The sequence below is a fragment of the Benincasa hispida genome, chromosome 3, assembly GCF_009727055.1.
Source record: "Benincasa hispida cultivar B227 chromosome 3, ASM972705v1, whole genome shotgun sequence".
NCBI lineage: Eukaryota > Viridiplantae > Streptophyta > Magnoliopsida > Cucurbitales > Cucurbitaceae > Benincasa > Benincasa hispida.
This window is the reverse complement of record NC_052351.1, coordinates 27,056,119-27,070,868: the sequence shown is the minus strand read 5'-3', so window position 1 is coordinate 27,070,868 and position 14,750 is coordinate 27,056,119.

Genomic DNA, 14,750 nt, shown 5'->3' with positions numbered 1-14,750 from the left:
AATTACGAGAATACAAGAGAGATTTAGGACACCAATCCCAACAGTATTTATATAAGAGAAGTTGCAAACATGGAAGAAGTATATCTTCTTCTGTATGTTGATGATATGTTATTGGCTAATAGAAATTTGCTTAAACTAAATGAGATTAAGCTCAGATGAGTAAGGAGTTTGGCATGAAAGACTTCGGGGAAAAGAATCCTAGGTATGAAGATCTATAGAAACAAGAGTAAAGTAGAGTTTTTCCTTTGCTAATCAGAATATACATCTAAAGTCCTAAAAAGGTTCAACATGGCAGAAGCCAAGGCTATTTATACTCCACTCGCCCAACATTTTAAGCTCTCAACCCAAGACCCTCCCATTACTGAAGAACAGAAGAAAGTAATGGAGAGAATCCCCTATTCTAATGCTATAGGCAATCTCATGTACATAATGGTACGTACAAGACTTAACTTAGCTCACTGTTCCAGCTTAGTGAGCAAGTACATGGAAAATCTGGAGAAGGCCCACTGGGAGGCTATTAAGTGGATATTCAAATACTTAGTAGGAACTTAGAAGAAAGGACTACTATACAAACATCCTAATACAACTAACCTAAGTCTAATGGGTTATTCTGACTCTGACTTTGCTAGTGATCTAAATAAGAGGAGGTTACTAATAGAGTATGTATTTCGATTTGGGGGAAATACTATCAACTGAAAATCTATCCTAAAGTCTATTGTAGCCCTACCTGCCACAAAAGCAAAGTTTATTACATTGACAGAAGTTGTAAAAGAAGTAAAATGGCTTCAGGGACCTCTAACGAATTTTGGTTTCAAACAAGACATAAGCATGCATTGTGATAATCAGAGTGCAATACCTCTCACAAGAAACCCCCAATTTCATGATAGAACAAAATATATAGACATATGACTTTATTTCATTAGAGATATGGTAAAGAAAGGAGAAGTTAAAATAAAAAAAATAAAATAAAATCAGAAGAAAACATATAGCCTAGGTCTACTAAAATTAGTAGATCATCTATCTGAAGGATGAAGCTCTTCAAAACAAGACCAAGGTATGATAGAATCTTTTAACTCAAGGAGGAGAGTTGTAATAGAAGGTAAGCTAAAAATTACCTCAATTCAGACTTATGTAGCTGAATCTTCTTCCTCAGCTCACCTCACAAGAAAAACTTATTTACTTTTTATTTATGTTAAAAGAGCTAATTAACTAATTATAACAAAATAGCTAACTATTTTTTTATTCTGTAAAGATCTTTGTAATCTCTCTCTCTCTATATATATATATTATACATACTGAGAGAAGAAAATTAGTGAGCAGATGAGTTTGTAGAACTTTGAAAGAAACAACTCAGAAAGTTTGAATAAAAGAAGAAATGATACATTATAGAGTGGATGTTGGTCTCTATGACCGAACCATTATAATCCTTGTGTCTCTCTTCTCCTCCTCTACATTCTTGCTAGTTTGTATGCTGGAAATTGTTCATCTTCTTCGTTGATCACCTCTGAAACACCAAGATCAGTTAGAGAGAAAGCAGAGAAGAGAATAGAAGCTGAAAAGGGTAGGGAATTCTTACATGCAATGTTCTTTTTCTTTCTTTTGGTTTTTGTCTTCAACTACCTGGCAAATTAGAAATCACAAATGTCACCAACCATTTTTCTGAATGTGGGCTTAGTGTATTAAAACCCTTCATTTGGGCCTCTCATTCAAAAAATAGCCTAAGACAAGTTTTTATGCCCATTTTTTCTAATCGTTTCTATCCGTTTCTATCACTGATAGACGTAAATAGAAGTTTTTCATTATATATCAGTGTGTTTTTACTATTTCTATAAATAATTAGACATTTTTTCTATCTACAAAAATTTTTCATGTTAGAATGATGATGAGAAGATGGAACAAAATGGAACAACTTAAATACTTTTATTTGATTGCTAAGTTCTACAAATAGAATTATATATTTTTGGCTAAATAATAATAAATATTCCTGAACTGTGTTCTTTTATTTTAAAAATACTCATATGCTTTTAACAGTTGTAATATTACTTCTCAACAATTTATAAATGTTTCAAAAGTATATTTGAATATAATTTTTTTTAATTTCGAGCATAAATTGATACTTAAAATTGCGTTGTTATAACCTAAATTGATGTGGTGATTTAAATTTTCGTTTTAGGTCATTGTCGCACCATTTCATATTTCGAAATTTCAAAGAATTTTCTACTTCAAGAGCATTTTTTAAACGTTGATAAAAGTTCAAAATATATATAAATATATATGTGCGTGCGCATATGTGGCTATATTGTTAACCATTTATATTACATTTCTACCATTTGAATTATGGCTTTTTTTTTCCATTTTCTTACCTTTTTTTTCTTTTTTTATTGGAAATGAATTTTCTTACTTTGCTGTTGACGTCAATGGGTGACATGTACCTACAACATTTTGTCCCTTAAATATTGAAAAGGATAGATATATCTCATCGATACGACCGTGAATATAGAACAAATTATTTATTTTTAGACGTGAGTGAGGTTTTTTTCTATTGATTAAAGAAATATTTGGATCGAGGAAATTAGAATAAAGGTAGAAATGGATGTGGAATAAATATTTCTTTATTTGATATAAATTCTATACTTTTAGGCCAGGAACAAGATAATAAGTTATTCTCATGCATCCATGTTGGTAATTTTCACGTTGGTTGGGACAACAAAAAAAATGCTTCATTATTTAGTCCTAACTTGTGGATTTGGACACAAAGGGCTATCCAAGTTTTAGAAGGGGGTGAGAAGGTAGGCAAATGAAGGTTTGATGGTCTTTCCTCATGCACGTCGCAGATCAATCGAACATGGCGTGTAGGATAATATTTTTTTACCATTAAAAAAAATCCTTTAATTAAGTTTTTAAATTCCTCTAGGCAAATCATCTATTTTTGTCTGTTGACATGCGCACATTACGTTGTTATGTGCGTGCCGTTGGTCTTCTCATACATTACCCTGTTTTGCAGTTCTCCTGTGTTTCGGTTCTTCGAAAAAATATAACTATGAAAATAATCTCAGTTCTTCTATGTTTTCTTTCTTAGCCACATGTTTTTTTTCCTACGTTTTTCGAGCACAGTCTAGAAGGGTGAGCATTTTCGATCGGTTTCTGATGCAATTTCGATCAAGACAGATTTAATCTGGGTTGTTTTATCTTAGGGACGGCGAGACATTCTTTCCAAACTGCTCGCATAAAGCGCAAAATCGCGAAACATCTTAAAGATAGTTGATCCACGACTCAGCCTTTCACAAGTTTCTATTTTGCAGGTTTTGTTCGCTATTGCTAGTTTCTAAGCTTTCGTTCCAGTCACTTTGCGTTAGATGGCCGTTCCAACAATCCATTATACCTACGAATGATACCTATCCAAAAAGATTGGTTTTCTTTATGCCCACTCTCTCTCCTCTTTTAATAATTTCGTTATCTTTATATATATACTGATTTTTATTTTAGTTTTATAAATTAGTTTATATATACACAAATCTTCACAGATTTTTTTCATTACACTGTCAAAAACTGATGCAATAAAACTATCAATTAATTAATTAATTATATTTATAGTTAGTTAATGATCATGATTATTATAATATGAATCTTTTTAATAATTGTAATTAATTTATCATTTATTAATTAGAATTCATTAATTGTTTTATTAATTAATATATCATAATTATATAAATTCATCAAATTGATCTATCAAATTATGTAACAAGTAACTTTAATTATAAATTATTCATTTTACAAATACTTATAATTAATAATTTAATTAATATTATTATTTTATTATTAAATAACTAATTTCTTGGGGTCTTTTTAAATATAAAAAATATTTAAAAATATTTATCCTTTATAGCAAAAAGTTTCAAAACTACAAGTACTTTTAGAACTTTTTGCTATGAAGTGTAAATATTTTTTGAATTTTTCTATTTACAATTTTTTTTTCAAAATTTTTGAAGTAAATGTATTGTTTATCAAATAATCTATTAAAATTTTATAGAGTTTTCATGATTAATTTTACAAATTAATAAAAAAAAATAATATATTCTCATAAAATTCTAACAATATTCCAAATACACAATCAAATAGGGTCATCATTCATTTCCAACCATCTTATTCTCAGGCATTCTTAATTCTTAGGCATTTATAAAACATTAAACTAAATAGCCTAGTTGATGTATCAATATTTTTACGAACAACTTCATATCTTTATGATTTTGACATCTATGTGAGAAGTGAATAGATATTTTTATTATATTATAAAATATTTATTAAACATTAAAATTACAACAAAATATTACTAATGTTAATATAACATAAACAATACACCATTTCAACTTATTTAAAAAACATAAGATGTTTATTTATTAGGTTTTTTTTTTTAATTGTTTGGTTTGGTACTTATGTTTCAAAAATAAAAATTTTATTGATATTTACTTCGATCAAATCAAGACTTTGACATTTTCTTTAAATTTTCATTTTAAACTTTAGTTTTAAGTACTTAAATATAACTTGAGCGCAACTTTTCTTTAATATATACTTTTTTTTTAGGTCAAAAATTCATATTCCATTCCAAAATTGCAGTGCTATATATATATTAAAAAAAAAGTTACATATTTACCATTGAAATATACATCTCTTTAACCTTTTAATACTACGAGTATCATTAATGACCAATAGGACAAATAATGAAATTATGATTAAATAAATATCAACGTACAAATTTGGTAAATTTTTTAATTTGTGTTAAATATATGTTTGTACTTTCAATTTTATATTTTATATATTATTGAACTTTAAGAAGTTTTTAACACATTTTTAAATTTTCCATTTGTATCTTCAAAGTTTAATATGTTTTATAAGACATAAAATTCAGTTTTATGTCAATTAGATTTATCCATCTTTAAAAATGTCAGATATAATTTAAATTTATTATACACAAAATTGAAAAGTTACAGTTACTCAATCTTTAAAGTTTTTTTTTTTTTTTTTTTGATGTATTCAATATTTTCAAATTTTAAAATCTATTAAATATAAGATTAAGAGATGAATAACTTATTATATATATGGAAAATTATTTTAAATGACAAAATTGTTAAAAAAAAAATTATAATTAATAGTAAAATATCACCGTATATCCGTGATAGACCGCCATAAACCACAATAGACTATTTATCTATATCTACATGTGTTAAAATATTATTCGTAAATATTCTATTCATCTTCTTATATTTGAACAGACTGGATGTATATTTGGAATTCTATTATGGGAAATTTGTACGAATGACCCAAAAATTGGGCCCAAAATGTCAAATAACACATTTTTAAAAAATAATGTCAATTGACCCTCTGCTAACATCATCGTCATACCAAATTACGTAAATTGCCCTTACTTCTTCGTCTTCTTACCTTTTTACTGAGAACCCACCAAAACTAAACTATTCTTCATTCAAATTTTTCAAGGCTAACGACTTCGTATCGCTCATAAACAAAAAAACTATTTCCGGCTTGCAAACGATTCTACTGTCGCCGACAAATCGAATCTTATCGGTAAATCTTTCAATATGATTTTTTTGTTTGTTTTTTTGGTTTTCGACGTGTTCTATGGTTGAAGACGAGTAGAAAGAGTTTGTGAGCTAGATAAATGGGTAAAATCGGTAAGCGACACCGGAGAGAGTGAATGTGAGTGAGATAAGTGAACCTATGGTTTTTTTGTTTGTTTTTCTGGTTTTCGATGTGTTATGTGGTTGAAGATGAGTAAAAAGAGAGAATGTGAAGGAGATAAGTGAAAACGACACTGGAGAGAGTGACACTAGAGAGAGGGACACCAGAGAGAGCGATACCGAAGAGGGCAATTCTAGCGAGAGCGAATCCAGCGAGATTTAAACAGAATGTTGTTTTACATTTTTTTTAAGGAGTTTACTGATTGAATTTGTTAATAAATGTAGGAGTGATTTAAGATGGCTATACGTTTCAGAATAGCCGAAACCGACCGATTTCCCGGTCAAATAACCAGCTTGGCCCACATTGCTAATGCAAACAAGATTGTCAAAAAGAAGCTCACGCCAACGCAGTTGGCCATGTTCAAGAGAACAGTTTTTGGACGATTTGTTGACGTTGATATGGTGTTTAACAGCCCAATTGTCCATCATATGTTGCTTAGAGAAGTGAAGAGGACAAAATCAAACTCAATGTCATTCTCTTCTGTGGGAAGGTTGTCACCTTTTCGAAGGATGACTTTTTGGTGATGACTGGTTTATGGCAATCCCCATCACGAGTTGATCGGAACTAGCAGTCCTCATATGAACTTGCTATCAAGTATTTTGGTAATCGAGTGACGAAGGACACTTTACATGTAACACCCCCGGAGTTTTTTTTTTTTCAAGAATGAACTTTTGAGAACGAAAGTTCTTTGAGGAGGGAAGAATATAACACCCCGCACATTTTTTTAGTAAAAATGTAATTTCAATAACTTTATTATTTGGAATTTCAATAATTGTTATTAGTTGGAGGACATTTTTAGAATTTTGGACTTCAAGTGTAAGTGTCGGAATTTAATTATTGACGTGAAATTATTCAATTTGAAAATTTAAATTGAAAATTAATGGCAGAAATTAATTTTCTTGTGAAACGGAAAGGAATTTAATAGTATAAAACGGAAAGAAATTAAATGTAATTATATTTACTTCATTTTTTGTTTTATTATTATTATTGTTGTTTTTTTTTTTTTTTATAAAAAGTCAAACTCTCCACCCCTTTTTCTTCCTCACGTTCATGAGCCCGTCCAACGTCGCCCAAAGCCGCCGCGTCAGTTTCTTCTTTATGACCTCTGTCCACCACTGCTCAAGTATCGTTCGTTTTTTCCGTCACTGGATCTATCGATTTGGTTTGTGAAGGTATTGAGGTGTTGTTCAATGAAGGAGTTTGTTTTTAGCGAGTTTTAAGGGTTGATTCAAGAATTTTATTCAAGATGAAGAAGAGTTTGGTTTACTAATTATTTGGACTTAAAATTGGAGGTTTGGAAGGTGAATTCGAATTGGACCACACCTTAGGCTTGATTAAGGATTCAAGATTTCACAAAGATTCAATTGCTTTTTGGTTCGACCTAATATCAAAGGTAAGTAATCTTACTAACTGAAACTGCCCACGGGCTAGGCATTAGATGTATGCTAGCATGTTAAATGAAGGTTTTGGCAGAATGATAGCATGAAAGATTGATAGTATAACATGATTAAAGTATGTTCTGTTACGAGATCCGAATTATTTATTTATGCACATAGGCACTTGAATGCTAGCATGAGATGGTATGTGATTCCATATGGTTGTATTTAATCTGTTGATGTTGAGGATTGTAAGACTGGTTACAAGGATAATTTTGATTGTTGTGAGATTTAATAGACCGTTTAGATAAGATATATGAACATGTGATAATATGACTGAAGCATGTTAATGTATGAGCATGATTTAGAATTTTATGAAATATATTAAATAGACGATTGGGCATGACCCTAAATTATGAGTTAAGCGGCACTACTACGGAAATATCTTAAAGTTAGGTTAAAATTGGAGCATTTTGTTGATGTGCTTATTGATGTGATTTATAATGAAAGTGTGTAAATTATATGTTGTATTATGAAATTTTAAATGTTTGATTATTACATGAGTTAGTGCATGAAGTGATATACTAGAGTGGATCCATTAATACTAGATTAATTACGTATGTTGAGATTAACTAGCCTAACCTTGATCAGGATATTTTTTAGAAGATTCATGTTTAGGTGAATGTTATATGTAATATGAAGTTAGATGCAATCTCTTTTCCTTTCCAGACTATGTGACTGCATGAAAATGATGCACGTCCAAAGGCGCTAGTACATGAAAGAGATGTACTAGGGTTGGTGTGTATGAAAGTGATACATACCTAGAGGATACTGGGGTGTACAAAAGAGGTACACACTTAATGGGTTATGTGTATACGAAAGAGGTGTATGCCTAACCATGTGTATGAAAGAGGTACGCATCCCTACATTTATAGAGAAGATCTTGGGTGTACGAAAGAGGTACATACTCAGTGGATTATGTGTATATGAAAGAGGTGTATATATAACTAGATGTACGAAAGAGGTACATACTCAATAGGTTAGGTGTATACAAAAGAGGTGTAAACTTAACCAGGTGTACGAAAGAGGTACACATTCAGTGGGTTATGTGTGTACGAAAGAGGTGTATACATAATTAGATGTACGAAAGAGATACATACTCAGTAGGTTAGGTGTATACGAAAGAAGTGTATACTTAACCATGTGTACGAAAGAGGTACACATTAAGTGGGTTATGTGTATACGAAAGAGGTGTATACATAACCATGCGTATGTAAGAGATTATGTTTCCTTGGAGGTTCACCAGAGGTTGTGGGTCCTACGGGACTTACTAGAGATAGTGGGCATACTTATCTACAGTAGAATAGAACTCAGTTTTTCATGTATGTATGTGTCCCATGAGTACTAGAGCAATTTATATGTTTCACTAGAGGTGGGTATCTAGAGAACATAGATGCCTAGCCTGACCCAAGTAGTGGGGTTACTTACTGAGTATTTTATACTCATTCTTTCTCATGTTGTTGTTTCAGATAAGGGCAGAGATGCACCGGCGATGGACAAGCAAAATTCGTGATCGAGCCACTGGGACTAGTTTTTATGCTTCCGCATAACGAGATTTAAAGTTCTTTTCATATTTCTCTTAATGTTAGTTTTGATGTTCGAAACTTGTTAGAAGGAATTATTTTCATATTTAATTATTAACCTTTGTGATTTATGGGTACCCTAATCTTGGTTTCAACGTTTGCATTTAATAAAGGACTTATGAACTTCCTTATCTATTTAGCATTTATTTCAATATAAAGAAGTGTCGTTTTAAGTGCCATGCATGCATGTATTTTAGTAACGGCCTAACTTAAGTCCTAGTGGGTCAGGTCGTTACGTTACACCTCCGTGAACTTGAAGAAAAATATAAGGACTTAGAGTTTGAAAATGATGATGATGTTGTGAAGATCAACCTAGTTTACTATACTGAGGTCGCAATGATGGGGAAAAACAAATAGAAAAATGCAGTCGACCTCAAACGTTTCAAGGACGTTCAAAACTTAGAGTACTACAATAGTCTTGATTGGGGTACCATTATTTGGGAGAAAACATTGGATGCCCTAAAGACTGCCTTGAATGATAAGAGCAGTCTATACAAGACGAGGGTCAAAGCAAATAAAAACTACGTTATGAAGTACTCCTTACGTGGATTTCCACAAACGTTCCAGGTAAATTTGATTAACATAATAATCGTGTTGTTTAATATAACATTATTATTGTTCTTAATATATTTTAAATTTTATTTAGGTATGGAAGTACGAGATCCTAGCTTCATCGATAGCTGGGAACATTGTGGAGCGAAAGAGCAAGGTGGCTTTGCCCCGCATATTACGATGGTCATGCTCCCACTCAGTGTCCTTCAAAGTACTCGAGAGAGAGATATTCGAGTCTAACAATGTACGTTTACTCTATGCATAATATGTTTATCTGGTTGTTAAATTGACACTAACCAGTTTACTGGGTTGTTAATGTAGATAAAGGTTAAAGAGGGCACTGTGATATCAGATGCTGAAAGGGAGTTTCGGGATACCCCAGTGGAACGACGACCTATATTTGAGCTAGGTGCGGATGATGATAGTTCTGAAAGTGACAATAGGTCGACGAGTGAGGGGGATAGTCTCGAAAGTGAAAGTGACAGTGATGACCATCGTGGAGATGACGATGATGAGGTTGTCAGGGTGGAGGGAGGGGATTAACCTAAGCATTCTGAGCACGAGGATGCTGGATATGAAAGGGTGGAAGGAGGGACATATAGACGTAGTGATGATATGCTCCATGATATGATGGGAGACGAACGCGAGGAGGACGAGTTGAACCAAGTTGATGTCTTTCTTGCGGACTCCGGTACAGAGCGACCTGTGGATGAGGAGTGTTCTGAGTGTGCTGCCCGCCATAGGGAGGGAGCCAATGCCGACGAGTCTATTTATTCGTACTGCGGTCCATTGACAGCTCACTATCGAGGTTGGATGGCCTTATATCAGGTTTAGATAGTCGTGTATCCAGTATGGAGGAAAACATGATTGACATGAAAGGGAAATTGTTGGCCATCCTGTTATTGTTGCGGTCTATGTGCAAGGTTTGCATCATTTTATGTCTTTTTGTGTTTAGCTTTTACGTGTTCGTGAACTCACCATTTTACTTTACTAATTGAAGGGTTCCACGGTGAATGAGGAGACGACCAGGTCACCCATCCCATCTTGGGATCCCGATACGACTGTGACTGCCTCTAACACTCCCATTCCCATTCCCATCCCCCCTCTACAGCCCAATACCACCACTTCACCTACTCCTACTCCCCCCTGTACAGCTCGATACCACCACTGCCACAACATTACCGATTGACGTCGAACCTATACAGGCCGACGTAGAGCCCGACATGTCTGCCTTACTCACCATGCCACATACAGAGGCTGACATGTCTGGCATCCCAGAGGCAGACACTTCTGGGATTGTTACGACCACAAAAGGAGTTCCACTAGTGAGTAATTTATTGATCAGTAATCTTTGTTAATACTTTTATATTTCTTGATGAGTAACGTTTTGTTATCTGTTTATGTAGGAATCTCAAAGAATTAGTCATAAGAGAAAAGCGGTTGATAAATATAACCCCCAACCCAAATAAAGAAGAAAAGTGTGGCTAAACATCCTCTTCCAGATGTAACTACGTCAATATCCAGATCGATCGTCACATATAACGTAGCACACGATGTTCCACACAATATCCTAACAGAATAGATGGGTTAGATCTCGGACAACAATACAGACAACGAGGTTCGAGAGAACTTCTTCAAACCACTCGCCAAGCAATTCTTCAAGGAATTGGTTACCCCAAATTCATTGGTCGAGTGCAATGTAAGTGTCCTAGTCTTTACGTCTTTACATGTCGGCTATCTTGTACTTTTACTGACATATTATTTTTTCATGCAGACCATAAATACTTTATTTTATTTTATGAAAGATAAATTTTATACCCGACCCGACATGTGCATGCACAAGTTCACCATCTTGCCAATTGGTGTAATGGTAAATTTTGATATTTCGTTTCTTAACTTTCTTAACTTCTCATTTCGTTAAGTTTCTTGGTCTTTACTTCTTTACTTAACTTCTCATTTTATTTGACAGAGTCACCTTAATGCTCATGGCGGGGTATTTAAACGAATAAAGAATAAGTCACTTCTGGAGGTTGCCCTAGCTTGAGAAGATGAAGACACGTATAAGGACTACGTCACCGGTAAATTCGATGTCAAATGGGCAGATGTGGATTTCGTTTATACGGCGATGAATATCAGTGACCACTGGATGGTCCTTGCAATGGACATTAACAGAGGCCACATATTCGTGTTCGATTCACTTCCGTCATACACACCAATGACAAAGCTGGTGAATTGGCTAGAGCCATTGACGGTCACAGTACCATCCCTACTTCACTACCGCGATGCTGTCTCTTATACACATCTAGATGTGTATAAGAGACAGGGACATTAACAGAGGCCACATATTCGTGTTCGATTCACTTCCGTCATACACACCAACGACAAAGCTGGTGAATTGGCTAGAGCCATTGACGGTCACAGTACCATCCCTACTTCACTACCGTGACGTGGATCGTTCGAAGCCGGACCTATCCACAGCCCATTGGAAAATCTCGCAACCTATAAATGTCGACATACAACACGAGTCACTTAATTGTGGCATCTTCGCAATAAAACTACTGGAACACCTGGTGACTAGTGTTGATCCATCCGTAATCACTCAGGAAAAGATGAGTGAATATAGGATGCAATTAGCGTGTCAGCTATGGGCAAACACTCCATATTTTTTATATGTATAGAACATTGTATTTTTTATTGTATGTAAAATTACATTCATTTATTTTTTATGTATGTAAAAACATTCATTGTATAATTGAACATATAATTTTTATGAAAGTTCAAAGTTCAATATCATAATTTTATCAGAACATGCATTTTTTTTATGTATAATGGAGCTACTACTCTTTTCATTGTATAATTGAACATCTATTTTTTATGTAAGTTCAAAGTTCAAAGTTCAATATCAGAATTTTATCAGAACATGCATAATTGAGCTTAGAACATTATATGGTTCAAGGTTCAAAGTTCAAAGATTGAGAGAGCGAGATGTTAAGAGAGAGCGAGATTGTGAGAGAGAGCGAGATTGTAAGAGAGAGTGAGATATTCAGAGAAAGCGAGATTGAGAGAGCGAGATGTTCAGAGAGAGCGAAATTGTGAGAGAGAGCGAGATTCATGGAAAGCGAGATCGTGAGAGAGAGCGAGATGTTCAGAGATAGCGAGATTGAGAGAGCGACATGTTCAGAGAGAGCGAGATTGTGAGAGAGAGCGAGATTGAGAGAGTATTTGTTATCCATTTTGTTACAAGTATGAAGATTGAGAGAGTATGAAGTCATTGTTTTTTGTTACACGTATGAAGATTGAGAGAGTATGAAGTTATTGTTTTTTGTTTTCAGTATGAAGATTGAGAGAGTATGAAGTTATCCATTTTTGTTACAAGTATGAAGACTAAGAGAGTATGACGATGGAGAGAGTATGAATATTGCTATTATATAAATAATCCAGCTTGTTATTGTTTTTTTGTTTACAAGATGAAAGTATGAAGTATGAAGTGTTACAAGTATGAAGTATGAAAAACAATGAAGTATGTTACAAGTATGAAAAAGTATGAAGTATGTTACAAGTATAACGTATGAAAAATGATCAATGGTATTTATAACTAAACTGGATGAGGGGTGTTTGTGTCTCGGTCTCTGGCATTTTCGGCACGTTGCATGGTTGTAAGCAATTCAGTATAATTTTAGCGGTTATGTCCATAATTCCCACATCGACCACACTTCATTTGTCTGCAAAATTCTCTTCTGGATGGTATTCTTCTCACTCTCCGTCACCCAGATTGTGGCACAAACTTCAGAGGAAGGATAATCTTTTCTACGTATCCAAAAGGTCTTTTCCATTCAGATATGTGGCCAAGTGGATTTATAGGCTCTACATACGCAGTCATTAAAGAGTCCACTGTATAAAATTGACTGCAAAGACTGTGGATGGGTATATTTCTTTTCTTGGCAGTAATAATTGCATAGGAACACGGGGTACCAAGTTAGTCGAATTCCTTACACGTGCATTCCTTCATGTGAAGATTGACAATACCTCCAATCAATTATCTTGCATGTGTACCCAATAACAATCAATAGACTCTACCCGATATCGTTTGCCCTTATCAGCTTCACTTGCCAATCGAGTTTCACAGTAGTCAGAGTGCAATGTCGTTTGAGATGCCCAGTAATTCCTCCGTTCGTAGAACCAGATTGGAGTATTCCTCTAACATGCTCAATCAAGCATACTATAAGCATCAGTCGATACTCTTTAGTTAAGGAATTGAAACACTCTGCACTGTTGGATGTCATGTTATCATATCTTTGTTCTATTTGGTAAACCCGTGCCCACCTTTGAAGACCGATGTCTTCTAAATATTTCGCGACAGCACCGTCTCTAAAACTACGGAGTTCGTCCCATTTTGTTTGGAACTCTGTCATGCAAAATGCCCTTGCTGCATCTCTAAATATCCCAACAACCGTGTTATCCTTAAAGTTTGTAACCAGATTCTGTTCTATATGTCATGTGCACAATCCATGAAATGTCGTGAGAAAAAAATACACGAATAGCATTGCCGATAGATACCATCTGATCAGACACAAACACCAGATTATCAAGTTCTCCGATATTGCATTTCAAGTTTGACATAAACCATTTCCATGATTGATCGGTTTCATTGTCCACTATTGCATATGCTAGTGGGTATAATTGATTGTTCCCGTCCATTGAAACCGCAACCAACATGGTGCCTTTGTATTTTCCTTTCAAGTGCGACCCATCAATAATAATACAAGGCCGACAGCTTACAAAGCCTCTAATACAAGGCCCTAATGCCATAAACATATACTTGAAATGCACCTCATCTTCAAGTTCGATCTCAAAAACTGTACTGGATTCTCAATTTTTAGCGCTTCTCCATAGGCATGTAATATGGAGTATGAGTATTCTGGAGTACCTCTAGTGAGATCATACGTGGCTTCCCTTACACGCCAAGCTTTATCATAACTTATGTTCATGCCATAATCTCTCCTCATATCCTCAATGATATGACAAGGTTTATAAATACATCTTATACCCGTGAACTTATCTTTGATGAGTTGACCAACAACCGTAGTAGTTGCTTGTCTATGGTCGTGATTTAAAATTCCTATGGAACATGTGTGCGAACTGTAGTACTTTGTGATCTTGAATATATCAGACCTTTCCATTTTGACTGCACGAAGGTTCCACTTACATGTCTCCCCAATGCATTTGACAGTGAACAGAGATTTGGTTGATTTTCTGACCTTAAATTCAAAATTTCTGTTGATGGACAAAATAGACAATCTTATTTTCAAGTCCTTTTTGCTAAAAAATAGTTGACCAACTTCAACGTCCTCTGTCCCAGATGAAGAGGTGCCAGGCATAATCAACTTTGTCCTATGACTTGAAGACATAGATGGTGGAACCACTG